The sequence below is a fragment of the Pseudorca crassidens genome, chromosome 11, assembly GCF_039906515.1.
Source record: "Pseudorca crassidens isolate mPseCra1 chromosome 11, mPseCra1.hap1, whole genome shotgun sequence".
NCBI classification, from domain to species: domain Eukaryota; kingdom Metazoa; phylum Chordata; class Mammalia; order Artiodactyla; family Delphinidae; genus Pseudorca; species Pseudorca crassidens.
Genome location: NC_090306.1, coordinates 15673395 through 15693561, shown reverse-complemented (window position 1 = coordinate 15693561; position 20167 = coordinate 15673395). Strand labels below are relative to the sequence as shown.

General features: G+C 39.9%; 1 long non-coding RNA gene across 1 annotated transcript in view; it reads right to left on the bottom strand.

The window, feature by feature from the left end:
- Positions 1-491: 491 nt before the first annotated feature.
- Positions 492-20167, bottom strand: part of LOC137201691 (uncharacterized) — a 247764-nt gene continuing 228088 nt past the window's right edge. Inside the window, exon 3 of the long non-coding RNA XR_010932281.1 lies at positions 492-754. This is a non-coding gene — a long non-coding RNA (uncharacterized lncRNA). The remainder of the gene's footprint in view (positions 755-20167) is intronic.

Sequence of the window (20167 nt, the reverse complement as noted above, 5' to 3'; positions counted from 1 at the left end):
TCATTTTGTCTTCCAAAGTGCTGCACACAGAATTCCTTATCTTACCTAGCTCATTATTTGTAACATTAAGGAAATGATTAAAAAGACTCAACAAAAAGTTTAAACTTTCATATGCTAGAAAAAGTGATAAGGAAAAATAGCTAAGGCCTGTGAAAGATGTTTAAAAGGTAGGGTGAGAGTGGGGTATTACTCAAAGCAAGCTTATGGAATTAACCACAGGAAGTATTTAGGCTCTCAAATCCTGTTAGATGCATGATATTCCAAAAAAGTGTACTTAAATATATATTTTTTATATATATATGTGTATATATATATATATACACACACACACATATTTCGCTTTCATAAACGTGCTTTCTGGCTTAAAGAAGGGACAAGTAATTGCAAGATGATGTGTTCAAAGAAGGCAATATGATACAGGCACGAGTTTTAATTTCACCTCACATGATTTTTCACAAAGTATAAAAGGTTGTCAGAGTCAGTGAAACAACTGCTGGATTTTATGTCCTACAGCTATTTTATTTTCTTTATGGCCAAATCAGATGGAAAGAGTCGTTCATCTGTTGGCCTACTGATACTCTTTTTTTAAATCCTTTACAAGCATGTTGTGCAAAAACAAATAGCAAACACACTTCCCTGCACTGTGAGTGGAGGTTTAAATCCAAAAATCTGTTCTTCAGGCCGCCAAATGTAGTCACTGACGTCACAAGTCAATACAAAGCTCCTAGTGTCCATCAGCAATTCTACCACCACCCTCAAGAAATACAAATAAAACCACATTTCAAGCTGCTGATCAAGTCACCACAAATATATTCGTTTATCATTACATGCATTTGTTCCAAATTGTCTCTCAGGGTTTTATGAACTCCAAATGTACTTTTTGAGATGTTCACACTGAAATATAAACATTTAAGCCTTATACTCATATATTATTGATTCCTTACTAAAGAGATACCTCAGCATCTTCCCCATATTACCATAACTTCCAAACAGGTATTTTCAGCAAGCATTTCTTGAGCCCCTATCATATGTAATGGGGATACGAGTTGCTATCAGCAGCTGTAAAACTTGATTTTTGCCTCAGGGAGTTTGTATCATTGTACACCTCAAAGAAAGAAATGAGGGCAGGGGGAATCAAAATACTTAAACTGTTTGTCCCAAGATCTTTTTTTTTTTAACATCTTTATTGGAGTATAATTGCTTTACAATGGTGTGTTAGTTTCTGCTTTAAAACAAAGTGAATCAGCTATATGTATACATATATCCCCATATCCCCTCCCTCTTGCATCTCCCTCCCACCCTCCCTATCCCACCCCTCTAGGTGGTCACAAAGCACTGAGCTGATCTCCCTGTGCTAGGCGGCTGAGAAGAACATATCTTTCACTTTATGTTACCACATTTAAAATATGTTCAGCCTCCCCACTGATGACACTATGAATTTATTTTTTTCTTTCTCCTTCCAATGGTTTGGTGACTGTCATATGAATATGATTCCAGTGACCTCTGGCCCGCAAACCTCTACACACCATGGGGCCATTACAGGGCACTGAGATTTGATACAAACATGTTCAGGCCGGAGAACATGCGTCATATGTCCTACTGGCTGGAGAGAGGTTTTGCCTTTCAAGCTCTCAATCTTTATACTTAATGGAATAAACATTAGGGCACACCCACCATGTGCCCAGTATATTATATTAAGCAATGCAGATACAAAAATGAATATGTTCCTTGCCTTCAAGAAAGCAAAGTCAGCAGAAGGCTTATACATAATAGTATTCTAGAAAAGCTTGTAAAGGGCAAATTTCATGCATTTTCGTACTTCTCTTCTTTTTCAGAGAGTGGCCTACCCGATCATCTCAAGGATCGTCACAGACTAACTCCTCTCCTTTAATCCTAACATTTAAACAGAATGCAAGCCCCACCTTCTGAATTCCTCTATCACTGCCAAGGCTCGGATCTGCTTCTCTCTCTGCCTGGAATGCTGCAATAATTTCTGTATTTATCAGCAACATTTTAGTAGGAAGGGATAGAAACCAAATTCAATCTGGCCCAAGTGCAAAAACATACAAAAGGTGGAGTGAGGAAATTTTCTGGAAGGAAGGAAAGGTCAGGTGGCCCCTAAAATCGAAAGAGTAACTATGGAACCCCGTACAACTACAGGGCACTTAGTGACCAGAAACTAGGGCTCCTTTCCTGCTAATATTCGCTCTACCTGTCATCTCTGTTTCACCGAGTGCTGTGGACTTCTCTGTCCTACTGCAGCAGGTCTGCCCAGGCAGCAGGGAGTACAGCTGCACTGAGCTCAACAGTGCCCTGCCTCCACCTGCCACCACACAAAACTCATATCCACCTGGAACCTCCACCTTAGCTGGAAATAGGATCACTGACAATGTAGTCAAGTTAAGGTGAGGTCATACTAGATTAGGGTGGGCCTTAAGTCAGTGACTGATGTCCTTACAAAAAGAGGGACATTTGGGCCCAGAGACACACAGTAGGACAGCTGTGGGACAGCAGAGGCTGAGACAGAATGCTGCATCTACACACCGAGGAAAGCTAGGACTGCCTGATACTCCCCTAGAGCCTTCGGAGACACACAGACCCGCCGACAGCTTGATTTTAGACTTCCACCTTCCAGATCTGTGAGGAAGTACATTTCTTTTGTTACAAGACACCCAGTTTAAACAGATAATCAACGAGGACCTACTTACAGCCCAAGGAACTATACTCAGTATCTTGTAATAACCTATAATGGAAAAGAATCTCAAAAAGAATATATATATGTATTATATATATATAGATATATCACTGAATCACTTTGCTGTACATCTGAAATTAATGCAACATAGTTAATCAACTATAGTCCAATAAAAATTTTTTTAAAAAGACACCCAGTTTGTGGGACTTTCTTATGGCAACTCTAGGAAACTAATATAATGGCCAAGAGCATACCCAAATATCACTTCTGTTCAGGAACCCCAAAAGAAAAACACACTTCTGTCTTCCACAGCATATTTAAAAATCTAACCCCAGCATCCGATTGGCCTTACTTGAATCAGATGCCTATTCTTCGACAGATCAAAGCACCCAAGGAAGGACGTAATGCCAGCACATGCCTAGGAAATGTATGCATCTTTCTGACTCTAGAGAAGGGGCAAAGGATGGTAAATGGAAGTTTCACCAAAAAGCATATGAAAGGAGAAAATCTCAGACAAAAAGACAAAGATACCAAAACAGTGGGGAAGGGATATCAAACAGACAAACTGACATCAACTATGTTCTCTTACCTCACCTTGTCCTGCCATTAATCCATTTTCCAAACTGTTGCTAGACTAGTCTTCCCCAAAGGTATCGCTCAAAATCCTTCAGCAGCTGCCTTGAATTTTCAGAGTAAAGTATCGCGTCATCACGTAACAGTGTATCATCTTCTTGCCCCTGTCTTCTGTATCATCCCCAAAACTCACCGCACCTCCAGCTCCAGGTGCTTTCATCACACCCCATCTCCTTGCTCCTCTCTGGAACCTTCTCTCTACTTTTCTCCACTTTATTAATTCCTATTCAACCTTTAGGATTACATGTAAATATCAACAGTAACGTGCTTCTATGCACATTACCTCACCTCTCTAGCTTCAGAGGTGTCCTTTGCAATATGAGGGCTGGGCATTATTAATTTCAGGATAAAACTCTTCAAACCTCAGTGTGCTTCCTGGGTAACTGACAAGTTAAAGTCTCTGCTTTCTTCTGTGAGTCCAACAGGGCTGACAGAAACCACAGAAATACTCTAAATGACTGCTAGCAAATTGTTATCTATCTAGCAATAAAATGCCTCCTGTTCACTGGGGGAATAAAAAAAAAAAAGGTACCATGTGAGTGTTGTGAGTTAAGTTTTATTTGGGGGCAAAATGAGGACTGCAGCCCGGGAGACAGCATTTCAGACAGCCCTGAGAAACTGCTCCGCAGATGCAGGGAAGAGGTCAGTATGTGATTTTAGTAAAGGTATGTGCATTCAAGCACACATTTCAGCAGAGGCCTGCTGTTAGTCATGAGGCACAGATGTCACCATTAATGATTTTAGTGCTTTTCTAGGTATGAAGAGATGTAAGAATTGGGCTCATAAAATCTTCTCCTGAAAGTATCCAACCATCTGAAGGCTTGTTCTGCCTTTTTTTCCCACAGCACAGAGTGCCTCATTCCTAATCTCCACCCTGAACTCCATTCAGGGTGTGCTGCAGGTCAATGGCTGCAGTGGCTAGTGACTTAAGCCTTGTAGAGGCAGATGTCAAGTGCCCGTTTTTTGTTGGCATTCCTAATTCTGAAATCCTAGATTTGCTGTAAGCAATTCGGAAGCTAGGAAGAGTTGTTATGCAGCAGATGAAAGAAATCACTTATTTCAAAAAAACAGTGGAAAGAGTAAAGGAAGATACTTTGGAGGGTTATTGTGAAAGACCTGAGTCCCTCTTGGATACATTCCCTGGTCTCATTCTATCTGGAAATCCCATGTAACTTATCCCCTGCACATCATCATAAAATCCGGATAAGATTTCAGGGGACAACTCGTAAGCTAGTATCTTTTATTTATACCTCAACATTAATTGTCATACGTAGACCTGAACCACCTAAGCTCTAGACTCAGACTACTTTGGTTCAAACGTATGTTCTGCCATTACATACATGACCTCAGGGAACTTCTTCAAATTCCTAAAGTTTCTAAAGTTCTGTAAAATGGGGACAATAATAGTACTTTTCTCATAGGGGTCGTATAAGGATTGAATGGCCTAAGACATATAAAGCACTTAGAACAGAAGCTGACATACAGTAAGGTTTGATAAGTGTTTTGATTACATTATCTCCAGTCTTTTAGCAGGACCATAACAGAATAAAGGAAAGTTCAGGGTGGCGAGACAAACAGCATGGGGCAGACCCCATGTACGAGAGGGGCTGGCAAGACAGTTAATGGAGAAGGAAAAGAGAGATGCTACACGGGGCCTCTGGAGGCATCCTTGCTTCAGCAGGAGCTGGTGTTCATTCGGGAAAGTTGAATAACAGAGGGCTCAGCTACCGATTCGGGGCCAGTCATTGCTCTGCCATAGCGTCTCTCAAACTGGAAGCTCCTGTAGTTGGACTGCAGGTAGAATTCTCATCTCCATTTTTTTCCCCTGCTTCTCCATGCTAACTTCTGGCAGGAAGGGGAAACTTTCAGTGATGCAGCTTAGAGTTCCTCTATAATCCAGCAGGGAAAAAACTTTCCTATATGGTGTGGTGATCACCCTGCTCTCCTACCTCACAATGGTGTGAGGGCCTGCTGAACATGTCAAAAGTTTTAAAACAAGAGTTACGAAAAGAAAATCACACAAAGTGATGAGAGATGTCATTTTAGACCTAGTTACTGTATTAGGGTTCTTAAGGGAAACAGAAGCAATAGCATATGTGTGTATGAATATTTATACATGTATACATGTATACAGAGATATAGATACAGACAGAGACTTCAAGAATTGGCTCACATGAACATGCGGGCTGGCAAGTCCAAACACTGCAGAGCAGGCAGGCCAGAAACCCAAAGAAGAGTTGATGTGGCAGCTCAAGGTCAAAGGTAGTCTGCTGGTAGAATTCCCTCTTCCTTGGGGAAGGTCAGTCATTCTTCTCTAAAGACCTTCAGCTGATTGGGTGAGGTCTGCCCACATTATGGAGGGTAATCTGCTTTACTCAAAGTCTACTGATTTAAATATTAATCTCATCTAAAACATATATTCACAGCAACATCCAGACCACTGGTTGACCAAATATCTGGGTACCATGGCCTGGCCAAGTTGACACATAAAATTAACCATCACAATTACCAATTAGTCTTTTTCTTTCCCAAATCCCAAGGAAATGCTTCCATTTTAACCAACCAGATACTAGTTAGACTAGCACTATGTCTCTGTCTCTCTCTTTCTAAAGTAACAAAGACTACTTCAATTACAAATTTTGTTTTATTTCTACTGTTTCTTGAAAAAATAAAACTTTCAGCCCCCAATTCTCTGAGCGCAGTATCATTAGGTTCCAAAGTACGTGTTTCCAGATACAGTCATACTATGGAGAACCACACCCCAGAGGCAGCTCCTTAAAACTGGTGTGAATTCATGAAAAGATGCTCAACATCACTAATTATCAGAGAAATGAAAATCAAATCTACAGTGAGGTACCACCTCACACCAGTCAGAATGGCCATCACTAAAACGTCTACAAATAACAAATGCTAGAGGGGATGTGGAGAAAAGGGAACCCTCCTATATTGTTGGTGGGAATGTGAACAGGTGCAGTCACTATGGAAAACAGTACGGAGGTTTCTTAAAAACTAAAAATAGAGTTATCATATGATTCAGCAATCCCACTTCTGGGCATATATCCAGACAAAACTATAATTCAACAAGATACATGCACCCCTATGTTCACAGCACCACTATTCACAATAGCCAAGACATGGAAACAACCTAAACGTCCATCAACAGATGAATGGATAAAGAAGATGTAGTACATACCTACAATGGAATATTACTCAGCCATAAAAAGAATGAAATAATGCCATTTGCAGGTGGACCTAGAGATTATCATACTAAGTGAAGTAAGTCAGAAAAAGAAAGACAAATACCATATGATATCACTTACATTTGGAATCTAAAATATGATACAAGTGAACTTATCTATGAAACAGAAACAGACCCATACAGAGAACAGACTTGTGGTTGCCAAGGGGGTGGAGGGGTGGGGGAGGGAGGGATTGGGAGCTTGGGATTAGCAGATGCAAACTATTATATACAGAATGGATAAACAACAACGTCCTATTGTATAGCATAAGGAACTATATTCGATATCCTATGATAAACCATAATGGAAAAGAATATGAAAAAGAATATATATATGTACAACAGAGTCACTTTGCTGTACAGCAAAGATTAACAACATTGTAGATCAACTATACTTCAATAAAATTTTTTTTAAATATTAAAGTTTATTAAGTATAAAGAAATGAAACTGCAGAGGTAATCATAAGCTAATATAAAATACATGTGAAATACTGGAGGAGTCACAGGCCACAGTGTCAGTACAAAGCTGTAAGGGATGTTAGGACATTGCAACTTGGCTGCTTCTACGTACGAGTTCATGGATAAAGGGCTAAACCATGATGCTATCAGAGGGAACTTAGTGCACTGGACATGAGATCAAATGGTCGCGAATTCAGTGATATATCTTTAGAAAAGATATGATGCCAGATTCCTAAGCCTTCTCCCTAACTGTGATTTGGGCTTTAAGCTTTTTTCTTCCCTCTGTCTTTGAGAATCTAGGAGCCAGAACACTGTCTCTGAAGATAAGTAATTAGTTGTTATTTATTCCTCTCTGTTAACTTGGATATGAATGTCTCCATTTTTCTATTTTGACACTGATAATAAGAACTGCACCATGAGTCAACATTTACAAGACACATTGGAATCCTGAAACTAGGAGTATGGAGTGAGGATTACAATTTCTCACCAGAAAATGACCTCCAAGGTCTCTTTGTGTTCTGAGATGCTGTGATAGGCTCCGTTTGGTGTCCATTCATCATAACCAAGGGGCCAAGGTCAAGGATGCAATAGTAAGAAGCCCTGGTCTAGCTCAGACACTAAAATGGTGGGAAAAGAATGTGCTCTCAGCATCTTACATTAACAGCCAATAAAATTCAACATATCTTAAGAGCGAATGATAAAAATGAAAGAAAATTAATTTTAAAACTCAAAACAGAATTGGGACAGGGCAGAAGACCTGTTTGGGAAATGAAGTCAACTCTAACTTTCAAGGAACCATATATTAGCAAAGGAGAGAGGAACAAGTTTCTTTTTTTTTTTTTTTTTAATATGAAAGGAAGTTAAACAGCCACGTTTCTATCAAATCAGGAACAGATTTGAGCAGCCACAATTTGCTAGGATGATTGGGCTACCTAAATTACTTAATTGGATGAGGGTCATTTGATCATAGTAACTGATATTGCGTTAACTACATTTAATTCTCCAACAGAAACAAATCAATCCGCAGAAGCTTTTGGTGGTCTTAACTGATGATCCTATCATTTGCCTTTAACATTATTTCCTTAAGCACTTGAAAATGTTACCAGAGATTTTCTTCATTTTTAAGTTTTTTCTCTTTTAATATACAAAAGCTCTGAGCCAGACAACATAAGTAAAATAATTAAAGGTAAGTTTTATGCAGCATTTTTTAAATGCAAAAGATAGTTTTTTAAGGTCTTGGATATTCTAGATTAAGTCAACAGCAGTGGAATTTGGAAAGAAAAAATATCTTAACAAAATTCTGGAGCAGCAGCCCACAAGAATCCATGAAAAAACTGCTAGAGCTAATCAACAAATTCAGCAAGGTTTCAGGGCACAAGATCAACAAACAAAAATCAGTTGTGTTTCTATACACCAGCAATGAACAATCTGAAGAAGAAATTAAGAAAATGATTCCATTTATAAATGACTGTAATGATTAGTTTTGAAAGTGGAAAGCTTGAGTTCAAGGCCCAACTGCCACTACTAACCAGGGGGTCTCATGCAAATCACGTAATCACTTTGTGCCTCGGTTGCTTCAGCTGTGAAAATGGAAATAAACCATCACCTACTTCATAGGGTCACTGTCAGAACAAATCAGTTAATTCATGTAAATTTCTGAAAACCATCACCGGAGAAATCATGAGCACTGAATAAATGTAAGAGATATAAAAGAAACAACAACAAACAAGCAAAAGGAAAGATAAAGTTTCTCTTATTCATCAATGGTTTTGGAGGTGGATTTCTGTATTTGGAGGAACTTGTTCTGTTTTTGTTAATAGGCTGGGCTGCTTCAGACTCTCAGGAAGGTGAGAGCTAACAGTAGAAACTGGCAAAAGGTCCTCAACACAGATGACCATGTAAAAAACACTGTCTTCTCTACAAGATGCTCTAATGAGGAATTAGTCTTCTCTGAAAGCTGCCTTTGTCTCAGTCATTTCCACATCTAATCATTTACCAAGGTCTGTGATTCTACCTTTAAAATGGTTCTCCAGTCTCCCCTTTCTACTTCCTTCTCTACTCTTACTACTCTGGTTCAAGATTTTACGGTCTTTCACCTGGAGTACTGCCGCAGCCTCCAAACTTATGTCCCTACATCCGTCTCATAGTCTTCAAATCTCCCCTCTACATATCCTCCAAGGATGATCTTTCTAACATCACTTCCCTGCTGAAATGTGTCAAAGACTCTTTGCCATGGCATCCCAAGTCTTCTACGCTAGATCTCTGAGTTCCACTCCATCCTCGTCCACTACATCATTAACCGGTTTTCAATAAACTGCTTGCAGTGTGCTCTTCTTGCTGGTTCTCCCTCCATCACCTTTGTTCACGTTGTCTTCTCTTGCAAGGTGCACCCACCCTACCCCAAAATGATTCTCAAGTGATTTTATGACGTTCTCCAAATAGCTCCACCATTTCACTTGCTATCATGTTTTATAGGGTTTATGTGTTGTCTCCCCAGTTGACTGTGATTTCCTTGGAAACAGAACCTGCTTATTTATAGTTGTATTCTCCATGCACTCACTGCATAGTACCTTATACACGCTGAAAACAAGAATTCAACCATTCTGCATCACCACGGTATTTCCAGTACCTGGCACAGGGCCTGACCCATAACAGACACTTAATAAATGTTGAAAAAGGAAGGAAGGTAGGGTGGGAAGGAGGGAGAGAAGAATGTTTGTTGAGAGAGTAGCGTTAAGAGTCACAAAGTGCTGGGTTCTGCATGTACAACAAGCAGAAGGGTCCGTGAAAGAACAAATGTCCACGTTGACTAAAATATAAAGTACAACTGTCCAATATCTGTCCAGTGATACCACTCCTGTCATCTTCCACATGACACAGGCAGTGTCCTCCTCAGTGGCGTCACCCATAAAACTGAGCTATTACTACCTATATTCCATTATTTTTTTTTTTTAAACATTGTGACGACTAAAGTACCTGGGACAGAATCTGGTAAATATTTCTCAATAAATGGTAGTGACAACTAGGGCACCTGTCAGATGATGACGCCCAATGAGACAGGTGGAACCCCAGAGCAACCGAGTAGGATGTGGTGGGGAGTGAGGGGGGAGGAGAAATGGAGGGTTGACAAGACCGGTGCTCCTGAGTTGTGGCTGGGAGAGGGGAGGGGTTCCCTCACCTGGAGAGACGCTCAGGGGCTCGGAGGATTGGGGGGAGCACGCCCAGCATTTCCTATGCCCAATCGGGCCCTGGGAAGCCTGCTGGGTTCCCGGACTGGGTCCTCCACCCACTGAGGCCCCCTCCAGGATGCATGCCTCCTAGGGGCATAGGAGGGAAGCAAGGGGAGAAGAAGAGAGGCAGATTGGGAGGGGCTGTGCAGGATGAGAGGATCAGGGGGAAGGCACCTAGCATTCCCCCCACCCACTCAGGTCCAGGGAGCCTGCTGGGGTCCCAGACCTGGTCCTCGACCTTCCAAGGCCAGAGGCACTCCTGGGACCCTCCTGCTGCAGTAAGCCTAAGCCCCACCCCCCAGGGCCTTTTGTGGCCCTGTGGGTCCTAAGCATAGGCCCTGCGAACCACCTAACTCCGTCCCTGCCTAAGCCCCGCCACCCACAGCCAAGGCCTTTTCTGGCTTTTTCTTTTTTTCCTCTTTTTCGCTATTGTGGTTCTGTTTTACCTTCTGGTTGTTGTTTCCTCTATATTTTTATTTTTTTAATTTTTTCTAACATATCTGTTAGTTTTCTAATCTTATTTTATTTTTTACTCTTTGTTATTGTTCTGCTCCTTTTTTTCTTTTTCTTTTTTTTTTCCCACGCCCTGCTCAGCTTGCAGGATCTTGATTCACAAGCTGGGGGTCAGGCCTGAGCTTCTGCAGTGGGAGCTCTGAGTCCGAATCACTGGACTAACAGAGAACCTCAGACCCCAGGGAATATTCATCAGAGTGAGGTGCCCCGGAGGTCCTCATCTCGGCACCAAGACCCAGCTCTACCCAACAGCCTACAAACTCCAGTGCTGGAAGCCTCCGGCCAAACAACCAGGAATACAGGAACACAATCCCACCCATCCGGAAAAAAAAAAAAAAAAAAGAGAGATGACCAAAGATATGTCACAAATGAAGGAGCAAGGTAAAAACCTATAAGATCACATAAATGAAGAACCACATAAATGAAGAACACTCCCAAATTAATTCTATGAGGCCACTGATACCAAAACCAGACAAAGATATCACAAAAAAAAAGAAAACTACAGACCAATATCACTGATGAACACAGATGCAAAAATCCTGAACAAAATACGAGCAAACAGAATCCAGCAACACGTTAGAAGCATCATACACCATGATCACGTGGGATTTATCCTACGGATGCAAGGATTCTTTTATATATACAAATAAATCAATATGATACACCATATTAACAAATTAAGGAATAAAAACCATATGATCATCTCAATAGATGCAGAAAAAGTTTTTGACAAAATTCAACACCCATTTATAATAAGAACACTCCAGAAAATGGGCACAGAGGGAAACTACCTCGACATAATAAAGGCCATATACGACAAACCCACAGCAAACATCATTCTCAATGGTGAAAAACCGAAAGCATTTCCACTAAATTCAGGAACAAGACAAGGATATCCACTCTCTCCACTCTTATTCAACATAGTTTTGGAAATCATAGCCATGGCAATCCGAGAAGAAAAAGAAATAAAAGGAATACAAACTGGAAATGAAGCAAAACTGTCACTGTTTGCAGATGACATGATACTATACACAGAAAATCCTAAAGATGCCACCAAAAAACTACTAGAACTAATCAATGAATTTGGTAAGGTTGCAGGATACAAAATTAATGCACAGAAATCTCTGGCATTCCCATACGCTAAGAACAAGATCTTTCTGAAACATCATAAAGAGAAATTAAGGAAACAATCCCATTTACCATCACAACAGAAAGAATAAAATACCTAGGAATAAACCTACCTAAGGAGACAAAAGACCTGTATGCAGAAAACTATAAGACACTGATGAAAGAAATTAAAGATGATTCCAACAGATGGAGAGATATACCATGTTCTTGGATTGGAAGAATCAATATTGTGAAAATGACTATACTACCCAAATCAATCTACAGATTCAACGCAATCCCTATCAAACTACCAATGGCATTTTTCACAGAACTAGAACAGAAAATTTTACAATTTGTATGGAAACACAAAAGACCTGAAATAGCCAAAGCAATCTTGAGAAAGAAAAACGGAGCTGGAAGAATCAGGTTCCTTGATTTTGGACTATGCTACAAAGCTACAGTAATCAAGACAGTATGGTACTGGCTCAAAAATAGAAATATTGATCAATGGTACAGGATAGAAAGCCCAGAGATCAACCCATGCACATATGGTCAACTAATTTATGACAAAGGAGGCAAGAACATACAGTGGAGAAAAGACAGCCTCTTCCATAAGTGGTGCTGGGAAAACTGGACAGCTCCATGTAAAAGAATGAAAGTAGAACACTCCCTAACACCATACACAAAAATAAAGTGGATTAAAGACCAAAATGTAAATCCGGACACCATAGAAGTCTTAGAGAAAAACATAGGAGGAACACTCTTTGACATAAATCACAGCAAGATCTTTTTTGACCCACCTCCTAATGAAAATAAAAACAAAAATAAACAAGTGGGACCTAATGAAACTTACAGTCTTTTGCACAGCAAAGGAAACCATAAACAAGATGAAAAAAAAACCCTCAGAATTGGAGAAAATATTTGCAAACAAAGCAACTGACAAAGGATTTATCTCCAAAATATACAAACAGCTCATGCAGCTCAATACCAAAAAAACAAACAACCCAATCCAAACATGGGCAGAAGACCTAATAGTCGGTTCAATATAGAGAAATTCAAATGCAAACTACAATGTGCTAACACCTCACACCAGTCAGAATGGCCATCATCAAAAAATCTACAAACAGGGCTTCCCTGGTGGTGCAGTGGTTGAGAGTCTGCCTGCTGATGCAGGGGATACAGGTTCGTGACCCGGTCCAGGAAGATCTCACATGCCGCGGAGCGGCTGGGCCTGTGAGCCATGGCCTCTGAGCCTGCACGTCCGGAGCCTGTGCTCCGTAACGGGAGAGGCCACAGCAGTGAGAGGCCCGCGTACCGCAAAAAAAAAAAAAAAAAAAAAAAGAATCTTCAAACAATAAATGTTAGAGAGGATGTGGAGAAAAGGGAACCCTTTTGTACTGTTGGTGGGAATGTAAATTGATACAGCCACTATGGAGAACAGTATGGAGGTTCTTAAAAAACTCAAAATAGAATTACCATATGACCCAGCAATCCCACTACAGGGCATATACCCTGAGAAAACCATAATTCAAAAGGACACATGTACCCCAATGTTCACTGCAGCACTATTTACAATAGCCAGGACATGGAAGCACCCTAAATGTCCATCAACAGATGAACGGATAAAGAAGATGTGGTACGTATACACAATGGAATATTACTCATCCATAAAAAGGAACGAAATTGGGTCATTTGTTGAGACATGGATGGACCTAGAGACTGTCATACAGAGTGAAGTAAGGCAGAAAGAGAAAAACTGTATATTAATGCATATTTGTGGAATCTAGAAAAACGGTACAGATGAACCTATTTGTAGGGCAGGAATACAGACATGGATGTAGAGAACGGACATGTGGACACAGCACGGAGGGGAAGGTGGGACAAATTGGGACATTAGGTTTGACATAAATACACTACCATGTGTAAAACAGACAGCTAATGGGAACCTGCTGTATAGCACAGGGGGCTCAGCTCGGTGCTCTGTGATGACCTAGATGGGTGGGATGGGGAGTGTGGGAGGGATATATGTACACATATAGCTGATTCACTTCATTGTATATCAGAAACTAACACAACATTGTAAAGCAACTATACTCCAATTTAAAAAATAAACTTTCGAAAAAAAATGAAAAATAAAAAAATAAATGGTAGCCATTATTTTGGGAATAATTATAACGTTTGTTGACAAGATTAATGTAATCACATAGCTAGATAAATGATAGATGGATAGAAGAATGGATAGATGGATGAACGATAGATAGATAGATCAATCCACAGAACATCAGGAGATATCTAATACAATTTCTTACCATCATACTGTTAGGTTATCTTTACCAACTTTTCTCTGTGTAATCCTCAAACATTTAAACAACTCTGCGTCTCTTCCAGGATTTAATTAGGCAAATATTCAATGAAGGCCTACCTGTGTAGAACACTGTGCTGTGTTCTCTTTTATTCATTTTGGTCAGTACTCTCAGAATGTGACTCTGGTTTCCTTGTCATTTATTTAAAATGTGGTGACCCGAAGTGGATATAGTATTTTAATTAAGTCTTTTTCACTAAGCATCTAAATAATAATAATTAGAATAAGCAACAATTATTTCCTGAATCTTATACATAACATCCCATTTACTACATTATAGAACCGAGTTTCCTTTTACTAAAATATTATACTATTTATTCAGCATATGTTGAAACAGATTCTGCACATCTGCTTCTTTTATTCTTACACCTAAATACTACCACCTTGGTGCTTAAGCTTGGTTTTGTTTTCTTTTGTTCCACAGAGCACCTTGTCCTAATGTTAAAGAATTATTTTCCTTATTGTCAAGATCATTATGAATTTCAAATATTAATCATAGTAAACAACTTTCTTGGTGAAAATTTGATTTTAAAAAATCACCTTGGGGCTTCCTTGGTGGCGCAGTGGTTGAGAGTCCGCCTGCCGATGCAGGGGACACGGGTTCGTGCCCCAGTCCGGGAAGATCCCACATGCCGCGGAGCAGCTGGGCCCATGAGCCATGGCCACTGAGCCTGCGCGTCCGGAGCCTGTGCTCCACAACGGGAGAGGCCACAACAGTGAGAGGCCCACGTACCACAAAAAAAAAGAAATCACCTTGATCCCTTTTTTTAGACAACTTACTCAAATATTTAAAAGAATATGTCCTAAGACAAGCTCTGTGGGCCACCCATCGAAATATCCTAGGTCTTTCACAAATAAACCACTGCTGAAAATGCTTTGAATATATACAGTATCTAAGCCACCAGGTCACCCACCTGTAGGCACAGTGGTATAAAAAGATCTGAGATGCATCCCACACCTGACACTTACAAGCTTTAGGACCTTCAAAAATGTTACTTAGATGGAAAATTATTTTTCCTAACTTTTCAATTAAAAATATAAAAGCTGAATAACATGGAAACGTTAGATTAGAGAAAATAGTTATCTCCATATCCTTCGGATGTTAGGAGCAAGAAATATACATAGTATCAAATTTGTACTCTCTTTTGATCATTCCTGTTACCCAATAAACATGCATAATAACTTCCATTTCTCTCAGGCTATTGCCTCACATCTATTTAACACAACTCCTCAAAAGAGTTGATTATACACAATATTACTATCATTTATATGAGATGACCCATACTTGCTTTCCCTGTCCTCAAAAAACTCACAGTCTAGAGAAAAGGATAGAGAAGCAAACAGCTACAAGACCATAAATGAACAATAAAAACATTGTACTCACAGCAACACTATTCACAATAGCCATAATAACCTAAATGTCCATCGACAGATGAATGGATAAAGAAGATGTGGTATATATACACAATGGAATACTACTCAGCCATAAAAAGGAACTAAATAATGCCATTTGCAGCAACATGGATGCAACTAGAGATCATCTTACTAAGTGAAGTCAGAAAGAGAAAGATAAATACCATATGATATCACTTATATGTGAAATGTAAAATATGGCACAAATGAACCTATCTACAAAACAGAAACAGATTCACAGATATAGAGAATAGGCTTGTGGTTGCCAAGGGGGAGGCGGGGAGGGAGAGGGATGGACTGGGAGTTTGGGGTTGGTAGATGCAAACTATTACATTTAGAATGGATAAACAACAAGGTCTTAATGTATAGCACAGGAAACTCTATTCAATATCCTGTGATAAACCATAATGGAAAAGAATATAAAAAGAGAATGTGTATAACTGAGTCACTTTGCTGTATAGCAGAGATTGGTACAACATTGTAAATCAACTATACTCCAATTTAAAAAAAAGAAATACTGTATTCACAGAGTATCATGGGTGCACAGAGGGAGGGGCTTCCAGCTGATGCACAGCAGAGGGCAAAGGGCATGAGCAAGTTTCCCAGAAGAGATGCTGCTTCAACTGGGTCATGAACAACTCAGATAAATGCATCCAGGTATGACAAAAAAAAAACATTGTAAATGCAAAAGCTTGGAGATGAGCAACAACAGGTGATTCGGGGAACTGCAAATATTTTGCCATAGCTGGAGAACAGGGTGTTTAGACCTGGCAAGCCTAGACAGGTAGCCTAATATCTTATTAGAGCCTACATCACATTTCACTGTCATCACTTACCTACCGTCAGTCTTTCTCATTAGACCACAGGCCCCATGGGGTCAGGGACAAGGGCTGTTTTGTTCCTTCCTCTATGTGTCACTTCTGCATAAAACACGGTGTTCAAAAAATTATTTTTTGAATTTAGGTGTCTTTACTGTCATTCATAATACCTTAACTCTATCACGTGGCCAATGGAGATTCACTGAACCACTCACATAAGAGATTTGCATAATCACAGTAAGAAAGATCAGGCTGGCAGCAGTATCAAAAATGAAGGGGAAGAGGGCTAGACTGAAAGCAAGGACAGATCCATACAAGTGCTTTTTTTCCAGTCTGAATATTTAACTCACCAAATACCGTAGGTTTGTAAACGATATCAAATAATTGGAACACATTTTTTATTTTGAAGATGACATTTTAATTCTAATTTTTATTTTATTTTTATAATTGCAATGGAGAATTTAGAAGATGTAGAATCAGATCAAAATCCTGATGAAAGACTTGTTTTGCCTTCATTTATTTTCTCCTGTAGATTTCTATGAGTTTTAATTATTTTTATAATTCCTTCGTTCATTTTGTTGCTTCCTTTGTGTGTCAAAGTTCAGAGCCTTTTGTGTAAAGAGGTCTAGGACTCTGTGGTTGATAGGCCCATACAACTTTTTAATTATTTAGAACTTCATGAAAAAAAAGTACTGTATTACAGCCAAACAAACAGACATACAAACCAATGGAAAAGAACAGAAAGTCCAAAATAGGATCAATTACATACAGCATCTCCAATCACTAAGGAAGAGATAGCCTTTTTAAATACATGGTGCTATGACAATGAATCACCATTTGGAAAAAGATAAACTTGGATCCAAGGGAATCATAAATTCAAATGCTAAAAAAAAATGCAACCACAAAATTACTGGAAGAAAACACAGACAAATTCCTCTATAATTTTGGACAGGGGAAGGGCTTCCTAACCAGTGATCAAAATCCAAAAGCAGGACTTCCCTGATGGCACAGTGGTTGGGAATCCGCCTGCCAATGCAGAGGAAACAGGTTCGATCCCTGGTCCGGGAAGATCCCACATGGTGCGGAGCAGCTAAGCCCATGTGCCACAACTACTGAGCCTGCACCCGTGCTCTGTAATAAGAGAAGCCACCGCAATGAGAAGCCAGCACACCGCAACGAAGCCCCCGCTCGCCGCAACTAGAGAAAGCCCGCACACAGCAACGAAGACCCAACGCAGCCAAAAATAAATAAATAATTTTTTAAAAAAATCCAAAAGCCATGAAAGATTGACAAATTTATTACAGAAAAAATAAAAAATTTCTACTAGATACTTTCAGTAAAGCTAAAAATAAGTGACAAACTGGCCATGTATGTACATGTGGGTGTATACATATACATATATATATATATTTGTGGCTCATGTCATAGACAAAAGCCTAATTTCCCTAATATGTAAAGAACTCCTAGAGACTGAGAGAAAAGAGACTGGCACCCTTAACCTGTACAAAGATACTTAAATCGTTGATCTCTAAATTCTAAATTTTTAAACTAAATGAAAATTATATGAATATACTATTTCTCACCTAAGAGGTCAAAAGCCTAGTATTTGATAGCATACTCTTCTGACAAAGCTGAGGGGAAAGACGCAGCTGCGACTTCGCTGACTGCCCTGCACAATGCCCTGTGGGATGCCATTCACTACAGCACTGTTTGTAGCACCAATAAAAAAGGAAATACCCAATGTGTATCTACATTAGACCACTTGTATAAACAATATACCCACTTATCTCTAGATAATGATATAGAAAGACGTCTACGATACATTGTTAAGTAAAAAGAAAAAGCTAGTTGTATAAGAAATAAAGTAAGAATATGTATGAATTTTTGCTTGTATATTTCAAAGATACTTAAGAATAAAAGAAAATGGGGCAAGTACATAAAAATTGTCAAAAACAGGTAAGAGTAAGACCTCGATGTTACCTTTTTAATATTGTTTTTAGAGGAACCATATGAAGATATGACCTATTCAAAAAGTTTGAAGTCTAAAATGTCAGTGCACAAACTAAACTGCAAACACTGAAAATAAAAAGAATTGGCATAAAAATCGAGAACAAAGAATTCTTAAGAATAATGGCATAGAGATGAAAGATCCAGTGTAGGTTTTGTGTTTCCACTCTTCTATGATTTCTCCCTGTGAGATGACTGTCTTTACAATGGCAGCTTCCTCGCAAGTGTCCTCCATACTGTTATGTTACCAAGGTTGTTGCCCCAGAATCATACCCCCGGTCCCTCCCTCGAATAGAAACCAGTTACTTTTATCTAAGTTTCAGGAGGAAGCTGCAAAGAGAAAAAAACAAGAACTGGTTAGAAACAACTAGGCCCAAGATGGTAGAAGATTCGACTTCCAACACACCTTGATTTTCATTATACACTCATTGTAATACATTAGCATGCCAAGTCACACAGCCACCAGCTCCATGACAGTTGACAACTGCCATGACAACAAGCAGAAAAGTCTATACAAGGACAGAGAAGGAGAGCTGCATCAGTTCCAGGTCCAAACCACAACTCTGTTTTCAGATAACTCATGAATATTCCTCCCACTCTTTCCAATTTCCTCCCTTTTACCTCGACCCTCCTGCACATTTGGTGTCTCTGCCCAAATTGGGTTGAGAAGTTGATTTGTGCACTAGGTTCCCACTTCTCCATTCCTTGACCATTGAATAAAGCTTGTGCTGTTTCAGTCTCAGTGTAGGTTTCATTATTGGCTGCACAAATCCGATCAGAAAAAAAACCTCGCTGGCTGAGACACGGCGTCTTGGCCCAGGCTAGGACCCTGGTGCAGGTCGGGTAAACCAATTTGTAACAACTGCACCCATCCAGCAAAAAAGACTGACTAATAAAGTTAGGAGCTTTTAACATAGGCAGAGAAGGAGCTTAAAAGCTGATGTGAGTTTGTTGTTTTCACACCTAACAATCCACCCAAGCACAATAGTGTGGTATTCTTCCTTTAAAGGTATACATCAATATTATTTACATTCCATATGCATAGAGCAACAATACACTTTGTACAAGTACAAAAAAGAGCCAGAGGAAACAGGCTTCATTCAAGAGCAGTCAGGAAAATAGAGAGCGGAACTTAACTTTTCCAAGAACAGACGCATATGATCAGGTTCAATAATATTAATGTGTCAGAAACGGGTAAGTGAAGTCAATCTGCTTTCCCACAAAAGAGATGGAGAGGGCTTCCCTGGTGGTGCAGTGGTTGAGAGTCTGCCTGCCGATGCAGGGGACACGGGTTCGTGCCCCGGTCCGGGAAGATCCCACAAGCCGCGGAGCGGCTGGGCCCGTGAGCCATGGCCGCTGGGCCTGCGCGTCCGGAGCCTGTGCTCTGCAACGGGAGAGGCCACAACAGTGAGAGGCCCGCGTACCGCAAAAAAAAAAAAAAAAAAAAAGAGATGGAGAATACCTTCTCTCTTGGGGAAACCTTTCCTGCCAAATCACCCCAACTGATGGCAACAGATAGACCAGATCTGCCCGCACTAAGAAATGAAAGACAAACACAGGAGACATTCGAAAGCCATCAAGCATTTGGGGAAAATAAGAAGGAATGAATGAGTTGGCGCTGACCAAATTTAAAATGCTGAAGTAAGTAGACAAATTTGGAAATAAAGTCATAGAAAATGCTACATACTAGAA